This window comes from Mus caroli, unplaced genomic scaffold, assembly GCF_978045245.1.
Source record: "Mus caroli unplaced genomic scaffold, Mus_caroli_1 scaffold_14, whole genome shotgun sequence".
NCBI lineage: Eukaryota > Metazoa > Chordata > Mammalia > Rodentia > Muridae > Mus > Mus caroli.
The window spans coordinates 27063842-27075000 of record NW_028227269.1 but is presented as its reverse complement, the minus strand read 5'-3'; positions in this window follow the sequence as shown (position 1 = coordinate 27075000).

The window sequence follows — 11159 nt, the reverse complement described above, 5'->3', positions numbered from 1 at the left end:
ATGTGCCTATAAATAGTTCTAATAAACTCGCTGGTTCAACCAAACCAGACCTGGAAAAAAAAATAATTTCCTTGATACGTCGGTTCTCTATCTGGGGAAGAAAGCTATTTCTTTGTGTTTCCCTGGAAAAAAGAACACCACGGATTGGTAGCTGAACTGGGACATGACAGATCCAAGGATGAGTCTGGGAGGAGAGGTTGCATGTCTATCATGGATAATAAGAAATGCAGCTGGGGCTGGGCCACCTAAGAGTGGATATCTGTGCCTGCATCCTAGGACCATCATCTTTTTCTGATGTAGCATGGAACAGTGAGCCTCCGTGATAAGGGGCCAACCCATGAAACAGAGATGGAAGGACTGAAAAATGTACCACACAATACCTGAAAATAACACGTATGGAATGAGATTTCCAGGAAGCTCTGGTGGCAGTCGAATGCACCCTGAGCTGTGTAATAAGACATACAACCGAGGTTGACCTATTTACCCATAGGGAGCATGCCTTTGCAAGGAAGGAATTACAATGAGAAAGAGGGATGTGGGAGGCATCGCTTAGATTCGTCTCTGACTTAGCAGAAAAAAGGATAAGAGGAATAAGACATACTGACGTTCTGTTCCTCACAGCTCTGGGGAGTCATAAGGCAAAGAGCAAAAATTAGATCTGTCCTAAAGAAGCCCTCATGGGATCCAAAGCGTGGAACCAGTGGGAAGAATTAGACAGTGTAGAGAGTGAATGAAGTGTACGTGATAGTGAGGACTGAGGGACTTAGGCATGAGAAAGGTGGCAGTTGATGCCTGGTTCACCAGGCCAGACAGAACTATGCTTAGCGGAGAGGTGAGTAAAAGTTAATTTGGCAGAGACCTCAGGACTAGTGTGGGACAGTTCGCAGCATTCTCGAGCCTTGTTGTGGGATAAAATCTTTCTGGCTGCTAACAACTCTGGCACATCTAAGTGATTGGCATGTAAATCAGGTTTGTGAAGTTCTAAAGCAATCAAGAGGGATGAAGAAAAAAAAAAAGTAGAGGTCATTTGAAAGCAAATGTGACAAGAATTATGCCGGGCTGGAGTTTCTATGGGAGAAATGGAGACAAATCAAACACTTGGCTGGGGAACTTCTAGGTGGCTTTGCAGCCTGGGACAGTAATGTAGTGAAGGAGTGACAGGAGATATTGGTGATCCCCACTATGCCTTCTGCTGTGAGAGAAGGTACTTTTGAGGGTTGGGAGCCTCCCAAGCCACTTCCCTAATCAAGGTCCCACGGATGCTTGAAGAGAGGTCCATGCATGGTGACTGGCAGTTCCATTTGCCGTGGCATATTCGTTGAGCTCCCCAGTGATGTGAACATTCTAAGGCTTTGGTGAATGCTGGAGGCAAATCTACCTTACTCATGGAAACTACCCCAAAATATCAGAGCAAAGGATGGAGAGAGAGAGAAAGAATGGGGAAAAAATGAACAAGACAAAACTTGTCTTAAGGATGGAAGATTACCTAATGCACAAAGCATTATTCCTATAGGTGTAAATATGTAAATATCAGTGTCCTGCCTTCCGTGCTCCTGCTCCTGGCTGGCAGACTCTAGCTCATATTTGCTCACACATGCATAAACACATTCATGTGTTCATAGACATATAGTTATACCTGTGTATACATGTGAATGGCTATACACTAGGACCCTCTCAGCACTGTGAACTCAGATTTCCTTTCACATTTCCTTTCACATTTGATCTATGTCAATCAAAGGACCAGTCTCTTGTTGGCTGCTAGATACTGATGAGTACAAGTCTCAGCTCTTCCTGTTTCTACATTCTACAAGTTGAACATGGGGTCCCAGAAGCGCATTTCATGGATCCAGTATTCCAAAGCCAGGAATGACAAGGTTGGCTCAGATGTGAAAGGAAATCTGAGTTCACAGTGCTGAGAGGGTCCTAGTGTATAGCCATTCACATGTATACACAGGTATGACTATATGTCTATGAACACATGAATGTGTTTATGCATGTGTGAGCAAATATGTGTTATATATGTATGTCTGTGTGTACATGGGGAAAAGTTTACATTAGTGTGTATGTGTAATTCTCATTGTATGTATGCTGTGCATGTATGTAATTGTATGCATTGACTATGCCCATGTGTGAGTATTTGCATATGTGTATCATTATGTCTGTACCTAATAGTTTGTATATAAATGTGTTTGTACACAGGTGTTTAATCATACATTCATGTGTGTATGGACTACAGATAATAAAGAGCCATGCTAAGCTTATTCATAGACAGGAATTCTGGTCCAAGCTGACAGGGTATCTCCAAGGCAAAGTCCCTGACTATGTGAGAAAATGGACTTCTACATAAAGGCAGATGTACGTTCTGCTGAGCAACCACAGACACTGTCATCAGCTCACTGATTCTCAGCTCAAATCACCAATGGAAGACAAAGTGTGACTTCCACTGTTTTAAGGTAATAAAAACCAAAGCTCGGAGAGGACTTGCCTATTATTATCCAGGAGAGAAAAAAAATCAAGAAATAGAGTTGCGTCGATCTTATTTCTATCCTGGAGTGGCAAAATTGAGTCTTCCAGATTCACTTCAGTTAAATCATTGAAGTCAGATATCCTTTGCTTCTTCCAAACCAGCCTGTCCCATCACCCACCCAGCAGGAAATGGCCAGTCTCTGTGTCTGTCTGACCCAGTTACACACTGAAAGGCTGAGCTTGGCTCCCCTCTCCTCCTTCTGGGGAAGACCCCGAAGAAGCATGCTACCGTTGCAGCTCTTCTGGGGCCCCCATGGCTCTAGGCCACAGCTGGGTCTCTGCTGCTGTCTATATCCAATGAACCTGATGAATAAAACTTGGTGTTTTTCTCCTCTCCTTAGCACATTAAAATGTAAAGAGTCTCATCCGGCCAGATCAGCACCTGGGTAGCAGGAGCGCAGGGTTGCCTGACACCCGCCAGCTACCCACGACCCCCGCCGCAGGATTTTGGGACTGCTGGTGAGTGGAACACAGCTTCTGCTCCAATCCAATTGCGCGGGACCTGAGACTGCATTAGTTAGGGAAGCAGAAACCGGCCTGAGTAGGGCCACAGGCCTCATCCGGCCGGATCAGCGCCGGGGTAGCGGGAGCGCAGGGTTGCCTGACACCCGCCAGCTACCCACGACCCCCGCCGCAGGATTTTGGGACTGCTGGTGAGTGGAACACAGCTTCTGTTACAGTCCAATCACGCGGGACCTGAGACTGCTCTGGTTGGGGAGAGAGAAATCCGGCCTACATAGGGCCACAACCCTCTTCCGGTCAGAAAAGCACCAGGGCAGCTGGGACGCAGGGTCGGCTGACACTCACCAGCTACCCACAACACCCGCCACAGGATCTTAAGACTTCTGGAGAGTGGAACACAGCTTCTGCTCCAATCCAATTGCACGCGGGACCAGAGACTGCATTAGTTAGGGAAGCAGAAAAACGGCCTGTGTAGGACCACAGGCCTCTTCCAGCTGGACCAGCACCGGGGTACCGGGGTACCGTCAGCTACCCACGACCCCCACCGCAGGATTTAGAGACTGCTGGTGAGTGGAACACAGCTTCTGCTTCAATCTTTAAACAGTGACAACGATAACAACTAACCCCAGAGATTACCAGATGGCGAAAGGTAAACGTAATAATCTTACTAACAGAAACCAAGACCACTCACCATCATCAGAACCCAGCACCCCCACTTCGCCCAGTCCAGGGCACCCCAACACACCGGAAAAGCTAGACACGGATTTAAAAGCATATCTCCTGATGATGATAGAGAACTTCAAGAAGGACTTTAATAACACACTTAAAGAAATGCAGGAGAACACTGCTAAACAGGCAGAAGACAATAAAGAGAAAGCACAAAAATCCCTTAAAGAATTGCAGGAGAACACTGCTAAAGAGTTACAAATCCTTAAAGAAAAACACGATAACATAATCAAACAGGTAGAAGTCCTTACAGAAAAACAGGAAAACACATCCAAACAGATGATGGAAATGAACAAAACCATACTAGACCTAAAAAGGGAAGTAGACACAATAAAGAAAACCCAAAATGAGGCAACACTGGAGATAGGAAACCCTAGGAAAGAAATCTGGAACCATAGATACGAGCATCAGCAACAGAATACAAGAGATGGAAGAGAGAATCTCAGGTGCAGAAGATTCCATAGAGAACATCGGCACAACAATCAAGGAAAATGTAAAATGCAAAAAGATCCTAACTCAAAACATCCAAGAAATACAGGACGCAATGAGAAGACCAAACCTACGGATAATAGGAGTGGATGAGAATGAAGATTTTCAACTCAAAGGACCAGCAAACATCTTCAACAAAATTATAGAAGAAAATTTCCCAAATCTAAAGAAAGAGATGCCCATGAACATACAAGAAGCCTACAGAACTCCAAATAGACTGGACCAGAAAAGAAATACCTCCCGACACATAATAATCAGAGCAACAAATGCTCTAAATAAAGATAGAATACTAAAAGCAGTAAGAGAAAAAGGCCAAGTAACATATAAAGGCAAGCCTATCAGAATTACACCAGATTTTTCACCAGAGACTATGAAAGCCAGAAGATCCTGGACGGATGTTATACAGACACTAAAAGAACACAAATTCCAGCCCAGGCTACTATACCCAGCCAAACTCTCAATTAACATAGATGGAGAAACCAAAGTATTCCACGACAAAACCAAATTCACACATTATCTCTCCACGAATCCAGCCCTTCAAAGGATAATAACAGAAAAAAACCAATACAAGGACAGGAACCACGCCCTAGAAACAACAAGAAGGTAATCCCTCAACAAACCTAAAAGAAGACAGCCACAGGAACAAAATGCCAACTTTAACAACAAAAATAACAGGAAACAACAATTACTTTTCCTTAATATCTCTTAATATCAATGGACTCAACTCCCCGATAAAAAGACATAGACTAACAAACTGGCTACACAAACAAGACCCAACATTTTGCTGCTTACAGGAAACTCATCTCAGAGAAAAGGATAGACACTACCTCAGAATGAAAGGCTGGAAAACAATTTTCCAAGCAAATGGCATGAAGAAACAAGCTGGAGTAGCCATTCTAATATCTGATAAGATTGACTTCCAACCCAAAGTCATTAAAAAAGACAGGGAGGGACACTTCATACTCATCAAAGGTAAAATCCTCCAAGAGGAACTATCAATCCTGAATATCTATGCTCCAAATACAAAGGCAGCCACATTCATTAAAGAAACTTTAGTAAAGCTCAAAGCACACATTGCACCTCATACAATAATAGTGGGAGACTTCAACACACCACTTTCACCAATGGACAGATCATGGAAACAGAAACTAAACAGGGACACAGTGAAACTAAGAGAAATTATGAATCAAATGGATCTGGCAGATATCTACAGAACATTCTATCCTAAAACAAAAGGATATACCTTCTTCTCAGCACCTCATGGTACCTTCTCCAAAATTGACCACATAATTGGTCACAAAGCAGGCCTCAACAGATATAAAAATATTGAAATTGTCCCATGCATCCTATCAGATCACCATGGCCTAAGGCTGATCTTCAATAACAACATAAATAATAGAAAGCCAACCTTCACGTGGAAACTGAACAACACTCTTCTCAATGATACCTTGGTCAAGGAAGGAATAAAGAAAGAAATTAAGGACTTTTTAGAGTTCAATGAAAATGAAGCCACAACATACCCAAACTTATGGGACGCAATGAAAGCATTTCTAAGAGGAAAACTCATAGCTCTGAGTGCCTCCAAAAGGAAACTAGAGAGAGCACACATTAGCAGCTTGACAACACACCTAAAAGCACTAGAACAAAAGGAAGCAAATTCACCCAAGAGGAGTAGACGGCAGGAAATAATCAAACTCAGGGGTGAAATCAACCAAGTGGAAACAAGAAAAACTATTCAAAGAATCAACCAATCAAGGAGCTGGTTCTTTGAGAAAATCAACAAGATAGATAAACCCTTAGCCAGACTCACTAGAGGGCACAGGGAAAGCATCCTAATTAACAAAATCAGAAATGAAAAAGGAGACATAACAACAGATCCTGAAGACATCCAAAACACCATCAGATCCTTCTACCAAAGGCTATACTCAACAAAACTGGAGAACCTGGATGAAATGGAGAAGTTCCTAGACAGATACCAGGTACCAAAGTTGAATCAAGATCAGGTTAATGATCTAAACAGCCCTATATCCCCCAAAGAAATAGAAGCAGTCATTAATAGTCTCCCAACTAAAAAAAGGCCAGGACCAGATGGGTTTAGTGCAGAGTTCTATCAGACCTTCAAAGAAGATCTAATCCCAGTTCTTCACAAACTATTCCACAAAATAGAAACAGAAGGTACTCTACCCAACTCATTCTATGAAGCCACAATTACTCTGATACCTAAACCACAAAAAGACCCAACAAAGATAGAAAACTTCAGACCAATATCCCTTATGAATATTGATGCAAAAATCCTCAATAAAGTTCTTGCTAACCGAATCCAAGAACACATCAAAACAATCATCCATCCTGACCAAGTAGGTTTCATCCCAGGGATGCAGGGATGGTTCAATATACGGAAATCCATCAACGTAATCCAGTATATAAACAAACTCAAAGACAAAAACCACATGGTCATCTCCTTAGATGCGGAAAAAGCATTTGACAAGATCCAACACCCATTCATGATAAAAGTCTTGGAAAGATCAGGAATTCAAGGCCCATACCTAAACATGATAAAAGCAATCTACAGCAAACCAGTAGCCAACATCAAAGTAAATGGTGAGAAGCTTGAAGCAATCCCTCTAAAATCAGGGACTAGACAAGGCTGTCCACTTTCTCCATACCTATTCAACATTGTACTTGAAGTCCTAGCCAGAGCAATTCGACAACAAAAGGAGATCAAAGGGATACAAATTGGAAAAGATGAAGTCAAAATATCACTTTTTGCAGATGATATGATAGTATATATAAGTGACCCTAAAAATTCCACCAGAGAACTCCTAAGACTGATAAACAGCTTCGGTGAAGTAGCTGGATATAAAATTAACTCAAACAAATCAATGGCCTTTCTCTACACAAAGAATAAACAGGCTGAGAAAGAAATTAGGGAAACAACACCCTTCTCAATAGTCACAAATAATATAAAATATCTTGGCGTGACTCTAACTAAGGAAGTGAAAGATCTGTATAATAAAAACTTCAAGTCTCTGAAGAAAGAAATTATAGAAGATCTCAGAAGATGGAAAGATCTCCCATGCTCATGGATTGGCAGGATCAACATTGTAAAAATGGCTATCTTGCCAAAAGCAATCTACAGATTCAATGCAATCCCCATCAAAATTCCAAATCAATTCTTCAACGAATTAGAAAGTGCAATCTGCAAATTCATCTGGAATAACAAAAAACCTAGGATAGCAAAAACTCTTCTCAAGGATAAAAGAACCTCTGGTGGAATCACCATGCCGGACCTAAAGCTCTACTACAGAGCAATTGTGATAAAAACTGCATGGTACTGGTATAGTGACAGACAAATAGACCAATGGAATAGAATTGAAGACCCAGAAATGAACCCACACACCTACGGTCACTTGATCTTCGACAAGGGAGCTAAAAACATCCAGTGGAAGAAAGACAGCATTTTCAACAAATGGTGCTGGCACAACTGGTTGTTAACATGTAGAAGAATGCGAATTGATCCATTCCTATCTCCTTGTACTAAGGTCAAGTCTAAGTGGATCAAGGAACTTTACATAAAACCAGAGACACTGAAACTTATAGAGGAGAAAGTGGGGAAAAGCCTTGAAGATATGGGCACAGGGGAAAAATTCCTGAATAGAACAGTAATGGCTTGTGCTGTAAGATCGAGAATTGACAAGTGGGACCTCATGAAACTACAAAGCTTCTGCAAGGCTAAAGACACCATCAATAAGACAAAAAAACCACCAACAGATTGGGAAAGGATCTTCACCTATCCTAAATCAGATAAGGGACTAATATCCAATATATATAAAGAACTCAAGAAGGTGGACTCCAGAAAGTCAAATAACCCCATTAAAAAATGGGGCTCAGAACTGAACAAAGAATTCTCACCTGAGGAATACCGAATGGCAGAGAAACACCTGAAAAAATGTTCAACATCCTTAATCATCAGGGAAATGCAAATCAAAACAACCCTGAGATTCCACCTCACACCAGTCAGAATGGCTAAGATCAAAAATTCAGGTGACAGCAGATGCTGGCGAGGATGTGGAGAAAGAGGAACACTCCTCCATTGTTGGTGGGATTGCAAGCTTGTACAACCACTCTGGAAATCAGTCTGGCGGTTCCTCAGAAAATTGGACATAGTACTACCGGAGGATCCAGCAATACCTCTCCTGGGCATATATCCAGAAGATGTCCCAACCGGTAAAAAGGACACATGCTCCACTATGTTCATAGCAGCCCTATTTATAATAGCCAGAAGCTGGAAAGAACCCAGATGTCCCTCAACAGAGGAATGGATACAGAAATTATGGTACATTTACACAATGGAGTACTACTCAGCTATTAAAAAGAATGAATTTATGAAATTCCTAGCCAAATGGATGGACCTGGAGGGCATCATCTTGAGTGAAGTAACACAATCACAAAAGAACTCACACAATATGTATTCATTGATAAGTGGATATTAGCCCAAAACTTAGGATACCCAAGATATAAGATACAATTTGCTAAACGCATGAAACTCAAGAAGAATGAAGACCAAAGTGTGGACACTGTGCACCTTCTTAGAATTGGGAACAAAACACCCAGGGAAGGAGTTACAGAGACAAAGTTCGTAGCTGTGATGAAAGGATGGACCATTTAGAGACTGCTGTATCCAGGGATCCGTCCCATAATCAGCTTCTAAACGCTGACACCATTGCATACACTAGCAAGATTTTGCTGAAAGGACCCAAATATAGCTGTCTCTTGTGAGACGATGCCGGGGCCTAGCAAACACAGGAGTGGATGTTCACAGTCAGCTATTGGATGTATCACAGGGCTCCCAATGGAGAAGCTAGAGAAAGTACCCAAGGAGCTAAAGGGATCTGCAACCCTATTGTTGGAACAACATGATGTACTAACCAGAACCCCGGAGCTCTTGTCTCTAGCTGCATATGTATCGAAAGATGGCCTAGTCGGCCATCAATGGAAAGAGAGGCCCATTGGACTTGCAAACTTTATATGCCCCAATATAGGGGAATGCCAGGGCCAAAAGAATGGGAATGGGTGGGTAGGGAAGTGGGGGGCGCTATGGGGGACTTTTGGGATAGTATTGGAAATGTAATTGAGGAAAATATGTAATAAAAAAAAAGAAAAAAAAATGTAAAGAGTCCATGTGGAATCTTTTGGGGACCAGTGCATTGTGGGAAATTCCCTGCAGGATGGGACATTCCATTCAGAGGACCACATTTCACAAGCAAACCCAAGGTGCTTCTAACTCTAGTCTCAGCTACAAATTGGGTCTGATCTTTGTCCATCCACAGCACACAGCCCCCTGCTCTATCTAGACTGTGGCCTCAGCTCCCAGTGGGAGCCACATTGGTACATAGGTCCCTGTACCGCCTGCCCTTACAGAAACAGGAGGGAAGAAATCTGGAGAAAGACACAAAGAAAAACGGAGTGCTGCTCCCAGATGCCTTTGAACTGGGGACAGTCAAGAAAGTCTTACCTAATCATCAGGAGGTCGACCAAGAGGTGAACATGAAGCCTGCCTCTAGTTAAAGCTCTTTCCCAGGCTAAGCTAGAACCACAGGTTTCATTTAATAATCTCAAGCGTCCAAGCTTATCTTACCAAAACGGATTTTCCAAGACAGCTAATCTGACTTTCTAACACCAGGACCAATGCTGGTTGCCTGCCTAGCTTCTTCCTACACTCTGCACCTAGGTCAGGATACTGGCATTGTCCTGAGATGTCCCTAGGTCTATGCACTTGAAGCTGTCAGCAGTCCTGGTAAAGCAGTTGTCATGGTGGTCACAGATGAGGGTTGCATAAGTGGTGGCATCTGTACGGCTGTGCCATTTGATTATTGTAGTTAGGAGGGATTAATAATAGAGCAATGCAGGTATGAGCAGTCACCCCTAAGAAAAGTGTCTGGGGTCACCTACAGAGTCAGAGGGTATTTTATGTCCTAGGGTATGCTCCTCTTTGAAGGGAGTCCTTCGGAAGACCCCGTGGAAACCTGGGACCTTGCTAGGATGTGATTATGGGGGCAACCTCCCACTGCTTCCCAGTTCCTGATGTCTAACCCACTGTGGGACTTTAACACACTCTGCCAGGCCCACAATATAGTACCCATTTTACAAGGACAGGCACTGAGGTCAGTAACTCCCCAGAGTCTCATATCTGATGAACCTTGAGGCTAGAGTCCCTAATTTGAGCATCACTCTCTTCCCAGGAGAACATGATGTGAGCCGTGCTTCTGTGACCTGATTCTATAAACTCTAGTCTGGGAGAGACTGTGAGCAACAACCCAAACTACAGCTTCACTCTGAAGCAAGTACAATTAAGTGAGGAGAACTTGAACCACGGTGTGCCAGAGGCGATCACTCACCCAGAAGGGTGCAGACAACGTAGACAAATCAAAACCTAAAACATCAGTGGAAAGAAGACACACATACCCTGCCCTTGCCCGTTAACATGAGCACTCCAAGCTGTTTCCCTTCACTGTGGCAGGCTAGTGGCTGATTTGGGTGGTAGGCTCTGCACACAAACAGGGGAGGGTATGCTATCCCCCGACACCTCTGTAAACCTGCTGGTAACTGCTCTGCCATCTCTCATAAACCTTCAATAAAACCAGCGAGACTGAGCCCCAAACTCCCCTGATGCCTGTTTGGAAATTCTATTTGCTGCTGACAATTTATGGGCTAGGAAAGCAGTGGGCTGAGTGCCATCCACTCCTAATAGATGCAGAGCTCTCACAAACAGCTCCCAACCTAGCTGCACCCGGGGGGAGCAGCCAGCATGCAGCACGCCATGTCCCACCCCCAGAAAACAAGTACAGATCCCATGCCCACCACCACACTCAGAAACCAGGCCAGGGGACACTCTGCAGGAGCCAGAGCATAGAATCCATGGGCTCTGGCTCTGCAAGGCTCAAGATAAACACTTC